Below are 26,622 nucleotides of genomic sequence, written 5' to 3'. Positions count from 1 at the left end.
TCACAAACTGGCTGTGAATTTAGCATCAGTAGACATAAAACTTTATATTCTTATGCAAAAAACTGCGCAACCATGAGAACCGTGGGCCGGACTCTTTAAGTTTTCAACTTACTTTTTTTTAGAAACTTTTGGCAGTGGATCGTGCCATACATGTGTTCATGCATTTCTTTTACCAAATGTAGTATTGCCTCCTTTAACTTTTTTAATATAATTTTTCTTTGTGTTATTGCAGGCTCACTGTAGCTCACTTGTGCAAATTCCGGGTTTGTAATTCTTCTCATGTTTGATCTTTTTTAATATAATTTTTCTTTGTGTTATTGCAGGCTCACTGTAGCTCATTTATAGTGTTACGTAGGAGATTAGAAGTTTTCAGTTCAAAATACTAGCGATATACTAAGTCTAATATCACCGTATTGCAATTGATAGTGTTACGAAGGAGATTAGAAGTTTTCAGTTCAAAATACTAGCGTTATACTAAGTTTAAAGCGTTCTAAATCAATTATTTGTAAAGTTTAATATTAAGTTATTTCCATTGTTTTCCTTCAATATTTCGTCAATAAAACCTTTTTTTATTAAATAAACTTAAAGGCCTTTGACAGTCGTGACCGGTATACCACATGCAGAACAATCAAGGTAAGCTTTGATCATACTGTTTAACATTTTTTTTATTTTAATACTGTTGTTCGTGTCTGGCTTTATAAGCTGAGCTTTGTTCTAGTATTTAAACTCGAATTTTGTCTCTAAACAACAATGAATTTTGAAGTTTAATGTCTTATTTTATGTATTTGTTTAACTTAGATCAAGTTCTGGGACTCTTCAAGTCAAGATCTAAGAATGTTTCCCGATTTAATGTTTGCGGAGGTTGAGAGCTATACAAAATCTATGTCTGGGTGTACTAGTACTAGTAAAGCTTACAAATTTTTTGCTGAACCTGGATATCTACATAATCTAAATGGTAAGTATATATGTAAATGGGGGTGAAATTAAAACGGTTTTCAGATTTCAAAAACAAAGTTCTCCTAAACTTATGATTATTATGACACGGTTATGTAGTCTTGATCTGTGTAATAAGATTGTTGTCACTGTCATGTATTTTTATATTTGTGTATTTATATTTATTGGAAATTTGACATATAACTACAAGTTGGTATTTTTTTCCAGCGACCTATTTGGTGGATAGAGTCAAAGTGACAGGGAATTGCTTTAGATCAATGAGGAAAAGTGCCCCCACACATTCTGGAGCTGTGTATAAAGTTTGAGAACAAAGTCATCAACGCCAAATGTTCATGTGTTGCAGGTGCTAGTGGCTATTGTCATCATTTAATAGGCTTACTTTTCTACATGGCAAATGCAAAATGTGTTAACTGACAGCTATACCGGATGACTTAACCTGCACAAGTGTACCACAGCGCTGGAGTGTACCAAGGGAACGACATATCCAGACAAAAGAAATCCAGTTTGTGAAGAAGCCAAGAATGGGTGCGAATTACAACAAGTTTATTAAAACTACTTTATACTCACCATGTACTCATTATGGAATTCTTTGCAAGAGTGATTTTTTAGGTTTAAACCCCCCATTACCATTGGCAGCTGACATTGCACCTACAGCAGAGAAAAGACAAAATTTGCTTCAACTAGTCACAAAATATGGAAATGTCCCCAAAGGTAGCATATTAAGTTGAAGCTGTCTCAGGAATATATTAAATGACTTTCTTGCTGGGGATTTTCCTAAATTACCACTTGAAGATGCAGGAGAAAAAATTAATAACAATTTGCAGCTCAGTTTAAACCAAGAAAAGCAGGCTGCGCTTCAAGCTTTGTCTGTAACCCAAGCAGTTGCTTTGGACATTGAAGAAAAAACTGTAGCCCAGAGTGCAAGTAACCTCTGGCAGCTTTTGCGCTCTAAGAGAATCACTGCCAGCAGGTTTGGCATTTGTGCTAAGCGTTTGTCAAATTTTGAAAACTTGGTAAAACAAATCAACCCTTCAAGACATGTTGTAACTGCTCCTATGAGGAGAGGTATTGAATTGGAACCCCATGCTGCTATGGTGTATGCCAGTGTGGTCAAAGCAAGAATGGTCAACATTTACCCATCTGGATTGGTAATCTGCCCAAAGTGCCCTTGGCTGGGGTGTTGTCCTGACCGCAAAGTGTATGATATTGCAGCAGCTAATCAGGGATTGAATCCATGTGGCTTACTAGAGATTAAAGTAGTTAAAGAGGGTGAGTGATTAAAGAGGGTGATTTCAGGAATGTGAGATATATTCATATTGATCCAGTTACCAAAGAGAAAAACACTGAAAATAAACCACGAGTACCACTTCCAAGTTCAATGTCAGTTGGCACTTACTGGCATTAAGTGGTGTAATTTTTTCAGTTTTATGAATGACAGTACATTTTTTGTCAGAGAATCCTTTTTGATAAATATTTTTTCCAAGACAGCAAAGACAAAGTAGACAAGTTTTTTTTTTAATACTTTTTAAGGCCAACATAGTATGCAAGGATGCAATAGTCAGAGAATCATTTATGACAAAAAATTTCCTATACACAGCAAAGACAAAGTAGACAAGTTTTTTTTATTACTGTTTTAGGCAAACATTTTATGCGAGGATGCAATAGGGCTGTGTGCAGAACAGATCCAGGACACAGAAAAACAAAAATATTTAAAAAAATATGATTTTTTTTTTTTATTCTTTAAAATTAAGGGCCCCTGTGAAAATTTGTCAATAAACAGGCAACTGTATATATTTGATTTGTTGAGCCCAACATTGACAGTGGTACATCTGAGTCGAAGATGTGAAATTCTTTGATCCTCCTGATTGCCCTTTCAACATGTATTCTCAATTTGGCAACTGTCTTTGTGTTATTGACTTCTGCAGAAAACTGCCTTCCTATCTTGTAAAAATGGGGAAAGGTTAAGGCCGACCCCCCCCCCCCATTCCTCAACATATCCTCTATATCAAAACCCTTATCTGCCATCACAGAATCCTCATTCTTCAACAAATCAAGTATACCTGAACATCTTGTAATTTCTCTATCTGAAATTGATCCTGTAAACATGGATGATACAAATGTTATTGCACCATGTGGGTGCAATGCCTACCAATCTATTTAGTGTGGTGCTACTCTTATAAGAAGAGTAGAGCTGTGATTGCAAAAGGAGCAACAAAATATTTCGGTGCAATCGAGGATTACACAAGTGGTGGGGTAAAGGCTTTTAAATTCAGCTGGCATCTTAGCCCTAACATCAGTCCTAGTTGGCCAAATTGATTTTGGGGGTTGGTTTGAAGCATCATCCGCTTCAATATCACTTTCATCTGTTTGTGCCCACTAAAAATTAATTTCTGGTTTTGAAGCATCATCCGCTTCAATATCACTTTCATCTGTTTGTGTCCCACTAAAAATTAATTTTCAATTATTAGCAGAATCAACATAAGATAATGATATAAGCTAACGACAATAAATTTGTGAATTACTAACTCCAACATATATACACACCTTTCACAAACATCATGCCTTGAAACTTTCCGCCTTGTATTTGTGGTTGCTGTCCAATCAAATACAGAGGGCAATGTTCCTTCTTTTAGAAGTCGTCTCCCAGAATTATCGGGAGGACGGAAATCTTCTTCCTTAAAATGTTTGCTACACACTCTTGTCTTGGATGTTATCTACAAATTTCAGAACATGTGTAAGCTAAATACACTGAATTTTTGTCACATAAAGGAGCATTTCTGTGTTTAAAAAAAATATGTGAACCTACCTGAAAATTTGGGCCAACGTCCCTTCTAATTTTGACAACCCATTGCTTTCGCCTTTGCTCGTCCTTGGGCATACGGTGAATATTGGGAACCGGAGAAGTCAAGTCGCGCAACCATCTGATACTAATATACTAGAACAAAGCTCAGCTTATAAAACCAGACACGAACAACAGTAATAAAAAAAAAAAATGTTAAACAGTATGAACAAAGCTTACCTTGATTGTTCTCCATGTGGTATACCGGTCACGACTGTCAAAGGGCTTTGAGTTTATTCAATAAAAAAGGTCTTATTGACGAAAGTCTTGGATGTTATCTACAAATTTCAGAACATGTGTAAGCTAAATACACTGAAAAACCAGACATATTTTTGTCACATAAAGGAGCATTTCTGTGTTTAAAAAAAATATGTGAACCTACCTTAAAATTTGGGCCAACGTCCCTTCTAATTTTGACAACCCATTGCTTTCGCCTTTGCTCATCCTTGGGCATACGGTGAATATTGGGAACCGGAGAAGTCAAGTCGCGCAACCATCTGATACTAATATACTAGAACAAAGCTCAGCTTATAAAACCAGACACGAACAACAGTAATAAAATAAAAAAATGTTAAACAGTATGAACAAAGCTTACCTTGATTGTTCTCCATGTGGTATACCGGTCACGACTGTCAAAGGGCTTTGAATTTATTCAATAAAAAAGGTCTTATTGACGAAATATTGAAGGAAAACAAACGAATTAACTTAAGATACTATTAAACTTTACAAATAATTGATTTAGAACGCTTTAGACTATCGCTAGTATTTTGAACTGGAACCGGCCACTCCTTAACAGCGATCAACTTCTTCGGATCTACAAATAATTGATTTAGAACGCTTTAGACTTAGTATATCGCTAGTATTTTGAACTGGAACCGGCCACTCCTTAACAACGCTCAACTTCTTCGGATCACACGAAACTCCATCTCGCGAAATGACGTGACCTAGATATATGGTCTCTTCTTGTAACAATTTACACTTCTTAGCTTTTAACCGCAGACCAGCTCTCTCGATACACTGGAAAACAGAACGAAGGTTATTAAGGTGGCTGGAGACGTCTTGTCCGAAAACAACGACATCATCTAGGTATACTAAGCAGCACTTGTGAATCACCGTTCTTAGCACTTGCTCCATTAGCCGTTCAAAAGTTGCGGGCGCATTGCATAATCCAAACGGCAGTACCCGAAATTGATACAGCCCGTGGCCAGGTATTGAGAACGGAGTTTTCTCCTTGGCGTTCGGATCGAGCTTTACTTGCCAATAACCACATTCCAAGTCCAGTGTGCTAAACCATTTCGAACCCCGAGAAAATCTAATGCGCGGTAAAGGATACGTGTCTTTCCGGGTCACCGAATTGAGCGCTCGGAAATCGACGCAAAACCTTGCTGAACCATCCGGCTTTTTAACTAGCACAACCGGGGAACTCCAAGGACTATGAGATGGCTCAATTACCCCTCGCTCTAACATCTTGGTGATTTCCGCCTCCGCAGTGGCCCGTTTACCCCATGCCATCCTTCTCGGTGGTACGCGGATGGGATGAGCGGTACCCGTATTAATATTATGGTTCTCACAATAGTCGTCGAACCAAGTTCGCTACCGGGAGCATCAAATACATGTTGAAATTCGATTAGAAGTGTCCTAAAATCTCGCAGTTTCCTAGCAGATAATTTTGATGACACGCCATCGAGCAACTCCGTTAAATGGGTGGGTAAGCGCCCTTTCTCTACCGACGTGGCCGCTACCGATGCAATACCCCCCCGTATCCATTGACGGAACCTCTCGTATTGCCCGGAGGAATCCGATTGTCAAATCCGCCTTAAATTTTACTTCCTCCGTAGACAGATTTGCAACCAGAACCCCGGTCCTTTCACTTGCTGCATTCACCACTCCCGGCGTAACACACACCGGGCCCTCCTTCCCGAAAAACTTATACGAGGGTTCAAAATAGCCGGTTTCGACATCCAACCCGCCAACCCAATACGCAGCCACAACCATTTGACACCGAGCAGGAACCACAACTTCTCGGGATACTAAAACTGTACGAAAAGGAACAGACTTATTCGTGTTTAAAAGGACTAACTTTTGGTCAATAAAGATCGTTCCGCTTTTCGTGTCTACAACACTGCCGTGGTCTTTTAGAAAATCCAACCCCAGTATTCCCGCGGTGTGTCCCAGCTCCCCCACAACAAATGAATGTGCGAGCTCTGATCCATTTACAAAAAAACGAATGTGAGACGACCCTGTCGTAATTAACGAGACCCCGTTAGCAACTTTTCAATCAACATAACAAGGGTCAAGTGTTTTATTCGGAAAAAGTTCATAAAAAAATGGATTGATCTATCACAGAAACGCTTGCTCCCGTGTCAACGAGGAAATTAACATCAACTCCATTAACGCAGACCGATAGAAACCATGGTGTAGAAGGTGAAATATTTGATTCGGCCTTTTGATTACGTGGGGCCGAGTCATCCGTAGGTGACTCAGCCATAATTAGTTTTTTAAACCCCGGCGTGGTGGAACAGGTACAGTCGGGCACTCGTTGCGCCAATGTCCATGTCTTCCGCAACTGAAACAACGGCCCCAGGCATTTCCATAGGTAGCACTGTTGTTCTCGGAGGGACGCATGTACCCTCTTAACTCGCTTAATAACTGCCGTAGTTCACTGGTCAACGACTTAAGGTCGGCGAGTTCATTGGTCTCTTTCTCATTACGTCTAGATTCAAGCCGAACACCACTTACCGGAAAAGAAGACGACCTCGACTGATACCTTGGGCGTACTCGTTCACCACACTCTTTATAGGCAGCAATCTCCATAGCAGCATCGAGGGCTTCCCGGAGCGTACTAGCCCTCTTAGAGCCAACCGCAACTCTGGGGTAATCTCGTCTGGAATGCACCGTATGAATGCGTCAACCAGAAGTTCTTCTCGAGTTTGGTTCGGTAGTTGCGGACAGAGCCATAGAAATACCGAGTAGTCCAACCCATTGTTACGTAAAACACAAATTGAACGGCAATTTGGGTCCAAAATAACACAGTAGGGATAGGGAAAATGTATGTTTTTCGGTAAATTACAGAAAAACTTGGGCCTAAAAACAAATTTAAAGGTTGAAAAATGAAAAACAAATTTAAAGGTTGAAAAATGTAAAAAACATGTGTTATTTGTTTTCTGTGTCAAAAAAAGTCAAAAATTAGAATTAGAAGCGGTTGATTTGCGACATTTTAGTCATTTAATGCGGCTAAATTTATACATTTTTTCTAAAAAATGTTTGGTAAGGTAAATAGAAGCTGTTTTACACCTTCCCACAATAGGAAAACACAAACAAAACTTAACAAGTTCGTTTAAACCCATTGCCAAAGTCACTACTTTTGCTCTATTTTGGACACACATAGACAGCAGTTGGACTACTCGGTGTTTATACGACTCTGGTTGCGGATACCCTTGCTTCACAAGCTGCCGCAAGCGAGAACCGAGATCAACAAGTTTCTCTCCCTCCTCGAGCCTGGCCGTGTGTAACATGGTTCGTGACTTTTGGCAGCTTTGCTGCCTGGAGAAAGTCTGCTCCAGGGCGTTACACAAAGCTTGATACGAGAACCGCTGTTCCTTTGTCAAATGGTCTTGGACCAGCAACGCGTCTCCTGTCAATGAGGCGGCCAACCGCAGGCCCATTTCGGAGATTGACCAACTATAATAGGTGGCCAGGTTTTCAAATCGTTTTACGTATTCCTCCCAGTTTTGCTTACCGGAGAATGTATCCAACGGCAAATTCCGTCCATCACAGGCAAATTCCGTCCAGAACAGGCCTTTATGACCTGCTCAAGCGTTCTCGAACCCTCTCCCACACCAATGTTTGGCCCTTGACCTAGATTCAATGGGCCATTCGAACTTCGTGCGGTGTCGTACTTTTCACTTTCACTGACTTCTGTCTCTTCGAGACTTTCCGCCGGCTGTTCGCTCTCCCTGCCGACCACACATTCCACGTCATCGCTCTCGCCTTTACCGATCAAGTTCATTCTTTCTGTACATCGCCTCGTGAGCTCCTGTACAGTTTCCTCCATCCCTTTTAACTTCTGGGCAAAATTCTTGGCTTCCGACATCTTGGTCACAGCACCACTGTGGCGTATCGTATATTTATTATCACAACCTTACACGATCAAATCATATTGCAACTGCCCTTCACCTCCACAACATTGTCACACCCAAAAAAAGAATAGTAAACGTGGCGAGCACGTGAAAGGAGGTACACAGGCGCGTTACACAACAATAATAATAATACGACGAAACCATGGTGTAGAAGGTGAAATATTTGATTCGGCCTTTTGATTACGTGGGGCCGAGTCATCCGTAGGTGACTCAGCCATAATTAGTTTTTTAAACCCCGGCGTGGTGGAACAGGTACAGTCGGGCACTCGTTGCGCCAATGTCCATGTCTTCCGCAACTGAAACAACGGCCCCAGGCATTTCCATAGGTAGCACTGTTGTTCTCGGAGGGACGCATGTACCCTCTTAACTCGCTTAATAACTGCCGTAGTTCACTGGTCAACGACTTAAGGTCGGCGAGTTCATTGGTCTCTTTCTCATTACGTCTAGATTCAAGCCGAACACCACTTACCGGAAAAGAAGACGACCTCGACTGATACCTTGGGCGTACTCGTTCACCACACTCTTTATAGGCAGCAATCTCCATAGCAGCATCGAGGGCTTCCCGGAGCGTACTAGCCCTCTTAGAGCCAACCGCAACTCTGGGGTAATCTCGTCTGGAATGCACCGTATGAATGCGTCAACCAGAAGTTCTTCTCGAGTTTGGTTCGGTAGTTGCGGACAGAGCCATAGAAATACAGAGTAGTCCAACCCATTGTTACGTAAAACACAAATTGAACGGCAATTTGGGTCCAAAATAACACAGTAGGGATAGGGAAAATGTATGTTTTTCGGTAAATTACAGAAAAACTTGGGCCTAAAAACAAATTTAAAGGTTGAAAAATGAAAAACAAATTTAAAGGTTGAAAAATGTAAAAAACATGTGTTATTTGTTTTCTGTGTCAAAAAAAGTCAAAAATTAGAATTAGAAGCGGTTGATTTGCGACATTTTAGTCATTTAATGCGGCTAAATTTATACATTTTTTCTAAAAAATGTTTGGTAAGGTAAATAGAAGCTGTTTTACACCTTCCCACAATAGGAAAACACAAACAAAACTTAACAAGTTCGTTTAAACCCATTGCCAAAGTCACTACTTTTGCTCTATTTTGGACACACATAGACAGCAGTTGGACTACTCGGTGTTTATACGACTCTGGTTGCGGATACCCTTGCTTCACAAGCTGCCGCAAGCGAGAACCGAGATCAACAAGTTTCTCTCCCTCCTCGAGCCTGGCCGTGTGTAACATGGTTCGTGACTTTTGGCAGCTTTGCTGCCTGGAGAAAGTCTGCTCCAGGGCGTTACACAAAGCTTGATACGAGAACCGCTGTTCCTTTGTCAAATGGTCTTGGACCAGCAACGCGTCTCCTGTCAATGAGGCGGCCAACCGCAGGCCCATTTCGGAGATTGACCAACTATAATAGGTGGCCAGGTTTTCAAATCGTTTTACGTATTCCTCCCAGTTTTGCTTACCGGAGAATGTATCCAACGGCAAATTCCGTCCATCACAGGCAAATTCCGTCCAGCACAGGCCTTTATGACCTGCTCAGCGTTCTCGAACCCTCTCCCACACCAATGTTTGGCCCTTGACCTAGATTCAATGGGCCATTCGAACTTCGTGCGGTGTCGTACTTTTCACTTTCACTGACTTCTGTCTCTTCGAGACTTTCCGCCGGCTGTTCGCTCTCCCTGCCGACCACACATTCCACGTCATCGCTCTCGCCTTTACCGATCAAGTTCATTCTTTCTGTACATCGCCTCGTGAGCTCCTGTACAGTTTCCTCCATCCCTTTTAACTTCTGGGCAAAATTCTTGGCTTCCGACATCTTGGTCACAGCACCACTGTGGCGTATCGTATATTTATTATCACAACCTTACACGATCAAATCATATTGCAACTGCCCTTCACCTCCACAACATTGTCACACCCAAAAAAAGAATAGTAAACGTGGCGAGCACGTGAAAGGAGGTACACAGGCGCGTTACACAACAATAATAATAATACGACGCCTTCTCTGCCTCGAGCGAACTCGAGTTGGCGCGCAGAACATACACTACAGCACGTTATACATGTGAAACCAAACAGCGCTACAGTACCTTTGCTTCCTCTGAAGAATGTAATGATCAAAACGCTTTAACAAACAAGGATATTTCACAAAGCTTACCAGAAACCGACCCAGCCACGGATTGCAAGCTATTTCCACTGCCATGCAATGAATATTTGCCTGTTGAAACATGCATTTCTTTCCTGAAAAGTGAAATTAATTACAAAAAAGTAAGGCCAAGTACACCACGGGGAGAAAAAAACAACATCTATTTCCTCTTAGATAATACAAGGAACATACAAAGAAAAGAAAAAAAGTTGAGGAATAATGTGTTTGAGGATGATTGTGGCGGGTGGTTTAGTAACCGAAAAATGTTTTGTTATTATGTTGAAAATAATAATGGATATAAATGCATTTACAAACACAAAGGCAAATTTTGTACCAGGCAACGTGACATTCAAAATAATCAAAAAATTGTGTACGTTGTACTGAACCCGCAACCAAATGTGAATGATGTTGTTGCCCTTTCTCGTTATTATTCGAATCTTAATATTGATAAGTTGTATCAACAAAGAATTACATGGTCAACTAACTCCCTCAACAATATCATGATCGTGGAATATCGAGGATTGTTTCCTGGAGTTAAACACCACAAAAATTCATCTAAAAATACAAAATCACAGTAGGTTAGAACACCGTTTGAAATTATACAAAACATTAAAGATATAACCAGCAACAGACTGATGATCCCATCATCTCAGCAAGAAATCTACAACAAATTCATAATTTTAAACATAATGAACAGTTAAAAAAATTGGGAAACAAAAAGAAAACTTACTCAACAAATTATGAAGATGAACTTCTTTGTACCTTAAACATGCTACCTGGACACCCTTTTCCAAGAAAAGTAGCCCATTTTGAAAGCAAACCAAGTTGTGCTGTTTTGTATAGTGACTTTCAACTACTTGATCTGAAACGGTTTTGCTTTTCTGGATTGTGCGTATGGGGAATATAGACAAAACATATAACCTTGGGAAAGTTCTACTAACTGTAACTGTGTTTAAAAATTTATCGTTAAAGTCAAATAAAGACTTAGGCACCTCCGATACAAATCAGATCAGGTTACTTTCACTGAGTTTTTTTCTCATTTAAGGAGTGTCGTTCGAATGGATTGTTCTAAATTGGTAGTTGGTACGGATGACGAACTTTCCTTACATTCTACAATAGTTCAGTGCTTTCCTGAGTGCAAACATATTCTTTGTACTTTACACCTAAAGAATACATTCCGAAGACATCTGCAGGATTCAGTAGTTGTCCCTCTGCAGAGTAGGGAAACCATTGTTAATAATATATTTGGTATTTTAAAACATAGTAACGAAGAAAAACGGGACAACAAAATTGATGAAATTTGCGCAGAATTAAAACAAAACTGTTGTCCATCAATTGTTATTTACCTAAAAAACAAATTTATTATTCCACCTTTGAAGGAAAGTGTTGGATTGGGTTGGAAACCACCGAACCTCCGAAATATATTGACGAACTACAGGCGTATTGCGCATGGGAAGGATAACTTTAAATCTCCCGGTTCGTATCCATGTGGCTACTGTGCCCTTTGTGGCATGCACGGCCAGCACAAAACGAGCATGGTCACCCCCAACACGCAACTTTCTACGCCACGAGGTATGGTACGCCTCACACAAACCCTCAACTGCAAATGCTACGGCATATACGTGGCCACTTGCAAATTTTGCGACAGTCAACATGTAGGCCAAACCAAGAATAAATTCTCTACCCGTTTGGACGGCGCACAGGAAAGTGTGGAGATCGTTTGATGCTACCGAGGTCAATGACGGGACGGCACTCCTTCATCATTATGTGTACAAGCACCCTAACATATTGTTAGAAAACCGCCTATAGCAGAATGCTATAATGTCACCTTCGTGGAACGGCCACCGGCGAATCTGCTAGATGTTTGCGAGGACAAGTGGTACCACACAATTTTGGCCAACATTAATATATCATCAAGAAGATGATACTACCTCGTATCAAATAGTTTTCCACTATTTTGCCTTTTGTTTTTCGCTTTTGGTTGCTTTTTGCTTTTGGTCGCGTTTTACTTTCCATCTTGTCTATTTTACTTGCCGTTTCGCCTTATTACTTTATCCGATTACTTTATCCGACGCACGCTCCTGCGTTATCTCGCTTCCTCGCCTTTTACACCTTTCTGCTTTCCTCTGTTTGTTCAGCGTGCCTCTCCCGTTCTGTTGTTTTTATTGTTCGTAGATGCAGGTGTTTGTGTTCCTTGGTTTTCTCCAATCCATTACTTTGCTATATTTTTATACGCTTCTTTTGCAGAGACTGACGATGCCCTTTAGGCGAAATATATTTCTCTATTACTACTAGTGGTTGGACTTGATTTTTGTTGGTTACGTTTTCGTAGCACCACTAATACTACATATGCAGACTTCTACTACTGTTCAGTTAAGCTGATAACGGCTAACGAGAAATCCAACAAGGAACTAAACACTTAAAAGGGAACACAAAAACAGAATGTAAACAAGTATTCGGAGGATCGAAGAATGAATGAATAAATGAGAACAAACTGAAATTTCTTACAGTTTTTTATTTTGCTCTTCTTGGATTTCTTCATCAAATATAACCTAAAGGAGGATCGAAGAATGAATAAATGAGAACAAACTGAAATTTCTTACAGTTTTTTATTTTGCTCTTCTTGGATTTCTTTATCAAATATAACCTGAAGAATTCGACGCACTACTTTCCTTGTATCAGAAAAACAGCGCAGCTTGCCTGCAACATATTTTCCGAATGTACCAGCATTATCATCATTTTTTGCAAGACATTTCTTTAATATCCCCACTACTATGTAATGCTTCTTTCAAATTTTCTGTGTTATCGTTGCTTATTTTTCCTCCTTCTTTTCTTGCTTGTGGGTGTGTTTCATTTTCCTTTATCGGCATTGCATATCCTTCTTCATTGTTATCAATGTAAATGGTCATCTTTTATTGATTTAATATAGATCAACACGACCCAGTTTCTGTGAATGCAATTATTGATGAATATATATAGAAAATTTGTGCATTGAATTTGTAAAATCGGGATCTACACTGATACATGATGGGCATTAGGCATAGAAATATTGTTATGACAGGCATAAGAGACAAAAAGAAACTTTTGATGTGGGCGAAGAGGAGGTTGGGACATTAGTAAACGACCGCGAAAATGTCCAACCGGTGACTATAAAGACGTCACCGGTTATAGAAAACAGGAACATTTGTAACGGTAGGGTTTTCAAAGAAGCTTGGCTGCGAGAATTTGATTGCCTAAATTACGACAAAATCAAAAAGCTTGCGTTTTGCAAACTTTGTACCAAAGCGGTTAATGAAAATCTTGTTCCAGCGAAAACTAAACAAATGATTACGAATCGCTACCAGTGGAGGCGCGGAAAGAAATCGCTTCTAAAAACACCGTGATAGTTCGCTTCACCGGCAATGCCACGAAGCAGTTTTAATAAGCAATAATACTGATAGATCGTCAGAATTAGTGACCAAACAATGCATGATATACGATTACAGAAAAATCGTTCTGCTCTGAACGCGATCATTACTTCTATCGTTTATCACAGACAGATGAGAGACAAAAAGAAATTTTTGATGTGGGCGAAGATGAGGTTGGGACATTAGTAAACGACGGTTGATGCTGGCCATGATAGGGTAGAGGAATATTTTTTCGGCATTTATGAACAATTGTTTTCAATGGCTGTTAGTGGCATAGAGGAAAAGGTACCCATCGAGTGAACTTCAATTTGCAATAAAAGTTAAATGTTAAAATCTTCAACTAACCAAGATTACGAATCCGTTGAGTCGCTGTTGGAAGGCCATATAACTTCCGGCACCTTGGTACATGAGGCAAATATTCTAAACAGGTATATTAAGGCCAGTACAATGATGTCACACGGACGTTGCAGCAGTGTTTCGAACAAACGAGACGATCCAACTTACATGTCCGAACACACTTGTTCTATTAAGAATATACATGACACTGCCTTCAACAACGTGCGAAGCAGAGCGCACTTTCAGTGTGTTGCGTCGTTTAAAAACTTATTTAAGTAAGGTCTTCCATGTCTCACCGCCGTTTGAACCACCTATGCTGCTTAAATGTATACAAGGGTGATATTGATATACAGAAGATCGGCGATGCATGGGTCGCAAAGAAAACCGTTCGTGCAAACACCTTCGCCAGCAGTTCTATGATGCCAAATTAGTCTTTGGAGTACTGTTTTTTCTGTTTTATATTTTTTAATTCTTTCGTAACAATTTCGTTTAATCTTCAAATAAATTTTCGTAACAATTTCGTTTAATCTTCAAATAAATGAAAACCTGTGTATTAAAGTGAATATCAGGTCAAAATGTTTATACGAAAAGCGGAATTGTAGAAATATACCTCTTGAGTGGTAACGTCCGGATTTTTAGTAGCAAGATTGCCGGTTAAAGAAAAATGCGTAATTTTTTGTTTGCCCGCCAACTGGTTTTGCTAAACCAGTGGTTCCCAAAGTATTGGTGGCGCCAAGGTGATTCAAATCTATCAAACGAGATTATTTTTTCAAGCATTCGGTTTACGTTTGCGTTGTGTAGTTTTAGCCTTATATTTATCATGTTTTTTTTCTTAACCAGGCAGACTGTTTATTACGTAATAGTAGGGATTCACACGTGGATTCACTGCATCATAATAGCGATTGTTTGACCTGGCAATTGATTACGACCTAATGGCAATTCACACGTTCATTATTTGCGTCAAAATAGCAACACGTGGATTCACTTCATTATAATAGCGATTGTTTTACCTGGCAATTGATTACGACATAATAGAGCAATTCACACGTTCATTATTTGCGTCATAATAGCAACTGACACGTAATCATTAGGCAACCAGGCAGACTGTTTATTACGTAATAGTAGGGATTCACACGTGAATTCACTGCATCATAATAGCGATTGTTTGACCTGGCAATTGATTACGACATAATGGCAATTCACACGTTCATTATTTGCGTCAAAATAGCAACACGTGGATTCACTGCATTATAATAGCGATTGTTTGACCTGGCAATTGATTACGACATAATAGAGCAATTCACACGTTCATTATTTGCGTCATAATAGCAACTGACACGTAATCATTAGGCATGTAGGAGGTTTAAAACAGACCTGAATTTTAGAGGCACGTGCGTCGTATTTTAGTATTTTTTCAAGACTACATTGAAAGATTCACGCAAACACTGGTTACGAGTTTCACGTGGATTCACTGCATTATAATAGCGATTGTTTGACCTGGCAATTGATTACGACCTAATGGCAATTCACACGTTCATTATTTGCGTCAAAATAGCAACACGTGGATTCACTTCATTATAATAGCGATTGTTTTACCTGGCAATTGATTACGACATAATAGAGCAATTCACACGTTCATTATTTGCGTCATAATAGCAACTGACACGTAATCATTAGGCAACCAGGCAGACTGTTTATTACGTAATAGTAGGGATTCACACGTGAATTCACTGCATCATAATAGCGATTGTTTGACCTGGCAATTGATTACGACATAATGGCAATTCACACGTTCATTATTTGCGTCAAAATAGCAACACGTGGATTCACTGCATTATAATAGCGATTGTTTGACCTGGCAATTGATTACGACATAATAGAGCAATTCACACGTTCATTATTTGCGTCATAATAGCAACTGACACGTAATCATTAGGCATGTAGGAGGTTTAAAACAGACCTGAATTTTAGAGGCACATGCGTCGTTATTTAACAACCTTTACGTGCGTCGTATTTTAGTATTTTTTCAAGACTACATTGAAAGATTCACGCAAACACTGGTTACGAGTTTATTACCTACGTCACAAAACACCATATCAATACGCGCGTTGATTGTTTTTGTCAGCAATTACAATAAGTATTTGTGTTAGGTAGTTTTGTTTCGGATCGAGTGTTTATGTTCATGAACTCTTGCTGAATTAAATTTATTCGCCCAACGTGGGGATTAAAGCGTTATAAATGCATAAACGCAAATATTTAATTAAAAATATTTAATTGCGTTTGGATTTTCAATAAAATTACCCCATTCTCTAGAATTGCCGTCACAATAAAAGATCATAATTAAACTTACATCACGGTTTACTCTAGTTTCGACGTCATGTATGAGAGGTTGTCACGTTTTACCATAGCTTGAAATATAGCCCAAAATGCACAAATTTTGCCCACACTCCATTTTTGTTGTTGTTGGGGGTAAAAAATTATTAGTACTATGTCGCAAATATTTGGCATACTCTGGCATTTTAAAAGTTCTCCGACCATGATGACAGGATCACCCCTTTAAAAGTTTTCTCTGTTGCAAATTCATTCAAATCATCGCTCGAAGTACTATCTTCAAAGTTGGAAGATGAAAATGAAATACACATTATAAACTTAAAAATATATTTATTTAAACACTAGGACAATTATACACATTAAAAAAAGATTGAACCTTTTAAATTTACAAACTATGTACAGAGTACAGCTACTAACACAAAAACCTAGCTAGCTCTTACCTGTTTTTAAACAAAAACATCTCTTACATGTTTGCACGGAGATGATAAGATAGGAAGGATTACATGTCGAAAAATTCCCACTTTTTTGACGTACAAGCTGCTGAACCACTTTTTATCATTTGCTCCCACAGTTTCTGTAACTGAAATCCATATACTTTGCTTCATTTTATCATTTTTATAGCCAGGTGATTCGGTATTACATAAAACCGAATAATCTTGGACGGTTTTAATTAGGTTTTCATTAAAATCGACTTTATCCATTTCTGTAAACTGCCTCAAAATACGTTAGGTATTTTAATTTTGGACAATAATTTCGCAAACTGGCATTTCTGCAAACAAACATTTAGTTTTCACCTTCTTATTTACGCACAAACTAGATCTACACTTAAGTTTTAAAAGGAATCAATATTCTTGAGTTCGCGCAAGATCGATATTTTCCCGCCAAATGCTTCGCTAGCGATAATCGGCAGAGTAGAAACTGTTCCTAATCGATTTTCCATCGCTCGTATCGCTAGCGATGGAGGAAGTGACGTCAGAAAATCGCCGTTTAAAAGGAATCAATATTCTTGAGTTCGCGCAAAATCGATATTTTCCCGCCAAATGCTTCGCTAGCGATAATCGGCAGAGTAGAAACTGTTCCTAATCGACTTTCCATCGCTCGTATCGCTAGCGATGGAGGAAAGTGACGTCAGAAAATCGCCGAGTCTCTTCGAATCGCCAGTCATCGGCGCTAGTGTGAACCCGCCTTATGTCAAACCATCTGCAAACAATCGCTAATCAGTTTACTTATATCATTCCAAGTCTTGTGTGCCCTTAGACCCAAGAACAAACCATCTCTGCAAACATTCGCTAATCAGTTTACTTATATAATTCCATATAATAGTATTAAATAAAGTCTTGTGTGCCCTTAGATCCAGGAACATTTTCCAAAGTATATGCCACTTGCGGCGCGGTCCTTTGTTGTGACTGTGACGTCAGAAAGGTCCTATGAGCCAGCTGTTGATTGCTGGCGTTTAGCGACTAGCGATGTGAGATCGGCTAGCGTGGCTGCGTGTTCTGAGACTTGCCGCTAAGTCTAATTTTGCTCCTTGATTAAAGGTTAACTAACCAAGCAATATAACTGGTTTGTTGATTATTTATTACCACGGTTATTAACACAAGGGCGATACTGATGCAATATACAATCACGCTAAGAAACTCGAACGCCTAACCACTTGTATAAGCAGTGGTTAAGATCTAAGTTCGCTGATGAATTCTGGTTGGTCTTAATTGAGTGTGTATCAAACCTTTTATAGTTTTTTTGTAGCTGACGTCACATGCTTTCGTCATCTGCGCTCGCTTCTCTTTTGGGCGTTGCCTGATCATTAATTGTCCAATGAGAGTAGCTGACCGTATCCTGGCTAGGGGCGCTCGATCGTTCCTAGAACTTCATTACCGTTCAGATGCAGTTGAAGTATTTCCTTGGATTCTTTTTGAGATTGCGTTTGTTTCTGGTCGTTCATGTTCGTCCAAGGAATGTCCGATAAGTGTCCTGGCCGTGGGCGTTTTATCGTTCCAAGAACTTCGCGATGCAATATTGCGAAATAATGGTGCAGTATTAAGAAATAACATGCAATGTTCCTACATATCTATACCCACAACAAAAAAAAAACAATGAAAAAAAGTTGTTGCTAAGGGCGAAACGGAAGGAAAAACATATGTATAAAATGGATATTGTACAAGTGTGTGGTAACAATGTTAGGGAACGTTTTGTGTTAGGGGTATATTTATTTTTTATGTAAGTGTTTTGTAGTTTTTGTATTATTATTGGGTTTTGTGATGCATGTCAATTAAATAAGAAAATGTTGTGTCTAACATTATCTTTACGATAAGTTAGGGTACATGTTTCGGCGTCTATTAACGAGTTCAATTGACTCGTCGGTGCGACCGTCCTTCACCTGTGCCTCCGGAAATTTTGCTACGAACTGAACCACATAAAGCTGGACCGTAAGTTTTAACCGTCCAAATAGTTAGAATGACCCCCCAAAACATGGACAAAAAATGGAGGACAAGTATGGCTAGACTTAAAATGGGACTGGTTATGTTAGTTAAAGCCGATAGGAAAGAATTTCGTGCAACTTTATCCAAGCGTTGGCCAACTACACCCAATTCAGCACTAGAAGTGCCGTCATGCCCCATGAAATACTCATTTAAACGTGCATTTGTTTCGCTATTCTGTGCAATAGTGATTAGAAGATTGTTAATGTCCTCAGTATGTGTTTCGTGGTGACGGAAAAGTCAATGAGTTGGAATTAGGGGAACTATTCGATTGTCAATGTGAGTAAAGATATAATTCTCAAACAGGTAAAAAGAATCATGGATTTTAAAGGAAGCCATGTGGCCGGGAATTAGGGGAACTATTCGATTGTCAATGTGAGTTAAGGTATAATTCTCAAACAGGTAAAAAGAATCATGGATTTTAAAGGAAGCCATGTGGCCTGGTCGGTAAGCCTGATTGTATCTGACTCCTAAATAAAGGAAGCCGTCACGCATTAAACAGGTAAAAAGAATCATGGATTTTAAAGGAAGCCATGTGGCCTGGTCGGTAAGCCTGATTGTATCTGACTCCTAAATAAAGGAAGCCGTCACGCATTAATTGCGTGATTCTTGAAGTACCATTCATACCCACTACTGCTACTAGAGGACGTGAAGAAAATTCATTACCATGCTTCATGCTGTTAAGTACCCCCGACCTGTTACGTTTTCACATGATATTTGTACCATGAGATCACCAACGGCTATTCCCGCTACATGCTGGTGAGTAAGTTCAGACAAGATCTGGCCAGGATATGTTAAGCCCAAACAAGCGATACAGAGTAGTGAACAAGCGTTGTATTCAGCCATTAAATCAGAAATTTCATCTAAAAAAGATATTAAGTGTCTATTTTCACCATTACCAGACTCAATTAACTCAGATGACATTTCAAACTTATGTCCCTGTAACCCTTCAAAACCGGTGCAATTGTCAGTTACAAAAATGTAACCTGACTGTGAACAAAAAGTGTATCGGCCATAACAAGCCAAAATGCTACGGGCACCTTCCTACGTCATGTATACTCAGACCCAATGATTTAATCTCCATTCTGTATGGATGATGGTGTTCATCATATGCCCCATGAAAATGTAAACTTAGTGAGTGATTACCCAATGAGTCAAGAGGTACACAATTAATCTTAGGAGGTACGGTCCACACAAATACTCGATTACCAGTAGTAATACAGTGTCCTGCTGTGACGTCGCATTTGCTCATGACGTAAGGTTTTGTGATAATAATCATAAGTTTTTTCACTTATGACCAGTTCAGCATTGTAAACGGAACCTGACGCACTAGTAGGCCATTTATAAGTAGATGTATACTTTGATCTTTGTAAGGCTGGAGTTAGGGTCATAAACTAAAGCAGAACACCTGACATTAGGAGAGATTAAATTAAGTTCTCCAATGCCACGTGCAACTTTGCTATTGGCCCATTCAGCACATTCTTCATGTGAAACGGCTGGGCAGTCAGTGGTAGCAATTTCTTTAGTCTTACTACCAAAGAAAAAGTATGTTGTCAGAAAGGAAGTAACCAATTTACGACAGATGTATACTTTGATCTTTGTAAGGCCGGAGTTAGGGTCATAAACTAAAGCAGAACACCTGACTTCAGCGTACGTTGGCTTACGAATACAAGTTTTTGCAGGCGGTACATACACCCGGAGCTAATGCCGGATGGCATAGCTGGAATTGTTCTCCAAAATCTTCGTCAAGGGATGCAATGGTTCCAGACAGGAGAAGGCAGATGATGATTGGTAGATTCATGCTTCAAAGTCTTCGAGATACGCTGGACGTTTGACTCGTCGACCAGCTCTAGTGATGCGTGAAGGAAAAATTGATTCCTCGCCGATGACGGGTTCTGTAGCGGAAGTATCATGATTAATGTTACTTATACCGGTTGTGCCATCGTCATGCCTGTTAAGGACTGTAGCCGCAGGCGCAATAAGTGGGCTAGGAGTGTTGTTTAGTGGATGTGTGTGATGTAGCCCATGAGTTTGGTAACGATTGCCTAAATGTGCTGCTTTCAAGCGAACTATGGCCACATTGTCTGTTCCGTGAGGCATCGCCAAGGTGAAGAACTTTTCGTTCTTTTTTAAGACAAAGACTGGGCCAAAGTAAGTGGGTGTGAGCTCTGGTTGCAAACGCTCCTCACGTACAAAAACGTTAGTGGCGGCATCATGTAATGATTTGTCGATAATTACTGGGCGATTGGCAGGTAATCTAGTTTTAGTATACCGCACTTTAGTTAACGCATGTGTTAACTTTTTTGCGAAATCCGCGTTCAGAGGCTCCGTTTGTACATCGTCGTCGAAGAATTCCCCTGGGAGTCGCATTGTTTCAGTTCCGATGAACTGCAACAACCCAAGTCTTCTTTTAAAGCCGCTCTGAAACTGAGTAGTACGAACGGTAAGTATAAGTACCAATCAAAGGGATTGTCATAACATTAAGGAGGTTTTAAGGTTCTAATTTACTCCCTCAATGGCTCCATTGGCACTTGGATGATATGACGTAGTTCTTATCATGTTGATTCCCAACTTCCTACACATCGTGTTCCATGATATTATTTTCCACGATCTGCAGAAATCTCTATGGGTACGCCGAACAGAGCAATCCAGTTGTAGAGAATTGCCTGTAAAAGTATGCATGTCTCCGATTTCATGTCCTTTATTGGAATTGCCTGAAAGAACCTTGTGAATCGGTCAATAATAGTTAAGAGATACTGATAGCCATGAGACATGGGTAAGAAGGGACCTACAATGTTAATATTAATTGCTGAGAATCGATCAGTAGGAGGTACGTATCTTTGTAATGGGGATATCGTGTGTCGTCCAACCTTACATTTTTGACACCCGATACAGTTGCGGCAATATTTGCTTATGTCTTGCCGCATTCCAGGCCATACAAAACGTGTACTGACAAATCCTTAGTTGGACGCACTCTTGGATGTGAGAGTTGATGCAAGCTTGCCATCACTTTTTCTCGCATAGTGCATGGTACGAAGGGTCGAAAAATTCCGGTGCTGACGTCCCCAATCAGTGGAAAACGACGTTCTGGGATATATTTTGATGAGAAAACTAAAGAGGAACCTGGTACCTTTTTAGTCTTTTAGTTCGTAAAGCTCCTGGTCCATTGATTGAACTTCTGCCAGTTCGTGAAGCTCCTGGTCCATTGATTGAACTTCTGCCATTGCTTTGTAGTCGATCGCGTGATCAGGGATGTTGACTACACACGCGTTGAGTCTGGACAGGTAGTCCGCAGCCTTGTTCTCGCTCCCTTTTAGATATTCGTTGCTGTTCACGAAGAGTGATATCTAGCTGAAATGTCTGATCCTGATCTGTCTATGTGACATATTTGATTAGTCAGCTGAAAAACCACGTACCAACAGTTTATGGTCGGTTAAGACAGTTACGTTACGGCCAAGTAACTCTGAGCGGAAATGTCCGACTGCACGATAAATTGCTAGCAGTTCGGCGTCCTAAGTTGAGTAATTTTTCTCATGTGGCGTTAATAATTGATGTTGACTACACACGCGTTGAGTCTGGACAGGTAGTCCGCAGCCTTGTTCTCGCTCCCTTTTAGATATTCGTTGCTGTTCACGAAGAGTGATATCTAGCTGAAATGTCTGATCCTGATCTGTCTATGTGACATATTTGATTAGTCAGCTGAAAAACCACGTACCAACAGTTTATGGTCGGTTAAGACAGTTACGTTACGGCCAAGTAACTCTGAGCGGAAATGTCCGACTGCACGATAAATTGCTAGCAGTTCGGCGTCCTAAGTTGAGTAATTTTTCTCATGTGGCGTTAATAATTTGCTGTAAAACGCCAGTGGTTTAAGTTCTCCATCAATTTTTTGAGATAGCACTGCACCAAGTACCTACGCTACTTGCGTCGGTTGTTAGGTACGTCGGTGCGTTTAAACGTGGGACTGCTAAGCAGGAAGACTCTCCAGTACGCGACGAGCTTTGTTAAAGGCATTTTTACTAACCTCATCCCATACCAGAATCTTTGAGCACTTTTTTGTTTTGGCTGATTTTTCCAACATCGAAGTCAGAGGTGCCAGTATTGTTGCCATGTTTGGACAGAAAGACCTGAAATAATTAATCATTCCCAAGAACCGCTGCAGTTCAAGTACGGTCTTTGGCTTAGGAAGTTTATCAATTGCGTCAATCCTATCCGGTAGAACTGAGATTCCCTTACTGTTAACTATGTGTCCAAGGAACAAAACACTGTCAGCTCCGAATACACATTTATCAGCGTTAATGATCAATCCGTAATCAGAAAGCCTTTCAAACAACTGTTTCAGATCAGTTAAGTGCTGTTCTGGTGTTTCAGATGCTACAAGTATGTCATCTACATACGAAAACACATTCTTCAAACCATGTAGACACTCTGCCATAAGCCTACAAAAAGTTTGTGCCGAGTTACGCGCACCAAAAAAGGATCTTAAGTATGCAAAGGTTCCAAATGGTGTGACGAAACATGTCTTATTAATGGAATCCTCTGCAATGGGAATCAGGTGATAAGCAGATTTAAGATCAAGGGTCGAAAAAACTGTTTTCCGGTCTAACATATCACGCATTGCGTGAATGGAGGAATGGGGTGCATTTCTAACTCAGTTAACTTATTTACTGCACGAAAGTCAAGGACCATTCTTATTTTACCATCCTTCTTAGGCACAACATGTATGGGACCTACACCAGGGTGAAACATGTCTCTTAATAATCTTTAACTTCAAAAGCCGATCTAACTCAGCTTTAACATCATTGGCCAATTCAGGTGCAAGTCTACGCACCTTGCATCTAACAGGACCGCCATTAGTTACGATCCAATGTACAATACCATGCTTAACAGGCTGTGTGAAGGCAGTCTCGTCAGTCAGGTCTGGGAAGGAATCAAGCAGCTTATGGCATGCTGATGAAGTTGTATTAACATGGGATGTAGACCAGGCAGTGTGATTAGGATCCACTGAATTTACTGGAAGCCTATGACATAAAGTCTTAAGGCATTTCGTCATCAGATGACGAATCGTAGTCATGGTCAAAGTTCAGTAGCCTAGGGGTATCAGGCTTAGATGCAGACCTGGGTTCGGTTATGCCGACGTAGTCATGGTCAAAGTTCAGTAGCCTAGGGGAATCAGGCTTAGATGCAGACATGGGTTGGGTTATGCCGACAGGAACAGAAAAATCAAGGATAGAGTCACAATCACTATGATTAGGTACAGAATAATTAGGATATGTGTCACGACCGCCCGTCTGTACTGAATAAGCGTCTATACTGTCAACATCAATCAACTGAGCGTCTCGACTATGATCCCAATAAGTATTTTATCTACGTTACGTTGTTTGCTCAAAGATGGTTTACACTTGAGCTCGGGTCATTAAGGTTGCACAAATTACTGTCCGGTTCGACGTAGTGTTTACGTGAAGATTTGCAGCCTGGGGGCACAAATGCGGCTGTGTTCTGGTTTAAACGAGGACGTGCATGTAACGTAGGCGCTGTACTGAGTGACTTTACAATTGTGGGAGGATTATTAACTGTTGAGCAATTAGGCTCGTTCCACTCCCCATTAATCATCCAAGTATTTTCAGAAGGAATGTGAGGGATTACAGTCTGGTAAGCGTTCCAATCCTTTGCAGGCGTAATTGGGACGTATTCTGGTTCCTTAAAGAGTCTGGACCACGCTCATACAAGTTGGTTTTAAATCAAAATTTACACTTAATAAATACTACCTGTGGAATTTTTTTGTCAAAAAAATATTTAATTTGGCCAAAAAAACTTAAAAAGTGCCAAAAAATTCGCCTATTGTTGCGTCACTCGCGGGCACTATGATGTAAATTACGTCACGATCCTGTTCTAATCGAACAGCTGATTTAGGCTTTGCTGGCGGAAAATGAAATTATGTTTGCAGCAAAACAGAGTGTGTAGTGTACCGTTCACTTAGCGTTTTCTGTTACTTTTAAATTAAGTAGTATGCGTAGATATTGCCGTGGTCCTGATTTTAGTTTATGTTTTAACAATTGTTTGTAAGTGTATTACAGTATTACACTAATTAAATTTGTCAGTTAACAATAATGTAAAAGTGTGTGATGTATAGTCATGTAGAAGCATTTTATCTGATGAAGTGGTTAAGTGAAGATCCTAGTCCACTAGCAATAGGTATTGAGCCTTTCCAGCTTGAACCTGTACTTCCAGCAAGTGTTGGGGAAACCTACCATGTAAAACAAGTCAAGCTGAGCAAATCAACAACACGATTTGGTGGGTTGACTAAGAGTCTAAGAACAGCATTTATTAAAAAATGTGACGTTAATAAGTCTGTTGGTTAAAGTGTTTCACTGTCTTTTTTTCCTAAATTTGCTAAAATTTGTGTAAACACATATATATATATGTTGTAAATAGGATATTCTTGACTGAGACCCAAGCATGAAATACAAATTTAGCGAAATCAACTTACACTAATATAGTATTTATTGTTGGCCTTTATACCAAAAAGCTGGTCAACCACATGTTTATGGCTTTTGTTTAGACAGTATCGCTACACAGCTGATCAGAACTTTGTTCGATAGGTACGGGAATGACTGGAAAAGGAAAACAGAAAGGTTCAACAGTACTGATCAAAAGTATAAGTGAACAACATTATAGTGACAGTTCAACAACAGCAAGAATATTTCTTCATTCAGTTTTGAATGGTCTTGTTTCATACAAAATGTGATTCATGCAAGACTTATGTTGTTTTAAATTAAGTACATTTGAATGGTCTTGTTTCATACAAAATGTGATTCATGCAAGACTTATGTTGTTTTAAATTAAGTACATTCAACATTACTAGAAATACACATTTAAATATTGGATTGTTTTCATTGTTTTGAATAAACAACGCTTGTACCAGATGGTGGATCTGTTTCTTCTGTGTTTTTCTGCAGTCTCCAAATACTGCTGCTTACTTGATCCGAACAAGTTTCCTTGCATATCCTAATGGGAACATATCATAGTAAAACCATCTGAAGTAAAATGCGCACTACAAATATAAGATAACCAGCATACCAATGTAATGTTCCTTGCTTTTTTTCTATGTCCCACTCTTCCTTTTGAAAATGAAACACACACACTTACCGCTTTACAGTCATTCTTGTCTTGCTATTTTAAACACAGCACCAATCAGGCATGATTACGGCTTATGGTAAACTCCTATATGGTAACTTTAAATACAGATATAAATATAGTCTACCTATGCCATAATGGGAAAAAACGAAAAGAATTTAAAATCTGAACCCTGGAAAGTCACGAAAACTAATTCTCCACTAAGCTTGGTGGGCTGTTTTGTGTGGTTATACACGGATCCCTAGGAAATAACTTCCAATAGGTTGCTGAAGCCATTTTAAATATAGTCTACCTATGCCATAATGGGAAAAAACGAAAAGAATTTAAAATCTGAACCCTGGAAAGTCACGAAAACTAATTCTCCACTAAGCTTGGTGGGCTATTTTGTGTGGTTATACACGGATCCCTAGGAAATAACTTCCAATAAGTTGCTGAAGCCATTTAAAGTATTGTTAATACCTTAAAAAACGTTTTTGATTTGCTTATCTATCAAAACTGCACCAATAAACGATAAACCGCTGATAGGCCGGGTTTTCCCCATAAACGAAATATTGTATTGTGACGTCACAGTGCCCGCGAGTGACGTTTTCTACAACTTTGAAATTTGATTTTTTAAACGTTCAATAACTCTTAAAATTAATGCGAATTTTCACAAACTGGCTGTTAATTTAGCATCAATAGACATAAAACTTTATTCTTATGCAAAAAAAACTGCGCAACCATGAGAACCGTGGGCCGAACTCTTTAAGACTATAACCTTTTTCCTGTATCAGATTCCCTTTTTGTTTGCGTTTGCCACCAAGAATTTGAGTGCCATTGTTGTTGCCACGATGTCCGTGCCCGGATTGTTTCC

General features: G+C 39.6%; 2 long non-coding RNA genes across 2 annotated transcripts; one reads left to right on the top strand and one right to left on the bottom strand.

Annotated features, from left to right (window-relative positions):
* Positions 1–13,454: 13,454 nt before the first annotated feature.
* On the bottom strand, positions 13,455–18,871 carry LOC149732001 (uncharacterized). The gene is made up of 2 exons (XR_016385617.1): positions 16,596–18,871; positions 13,455–16,432 (listed from the first exon to the last, which is right to left on the bottom strand). It is a non-coding gene; the product is annotated as an uncharacterized LOC149732001 (long non-coding RNA).
* Positions 18,872–22,344: 3,473 nt separating this feature from the next.
* Positions 22,345–25,389, top strand: LOC149732000 (uncharacterized). The gene is made up of 2 exons (XR_016385508.1): positions 22,345–24,926; positions 25,235–25,389. It is a non-coding gene; the product is annotated as an uncharacterized LOC149732000 (long non-coding RNA).
* The last annotated feature ends 1,233 nt before the right edge of the window (positions 25,390–26,622 follow it).

This window comes from Ciona robusta, chromosome 8 (genome assembly GCF_009617815.1).
Source record: "Ciona robusta chromosome 8, ASM961781v2".
NCBI classification, from domain to species: domain Eukaryota; kingdom Metazoa; phylum Chordata; class Ascidiacea; order Phlebobranchia; family Cionidae; genus Ciona; species Ciona robusta.
The sequence above is the reverse complement of the archived record's forward strand: the minus strand, read 5'-3'. Positions and strand labels throughout refer to the sequence as shown.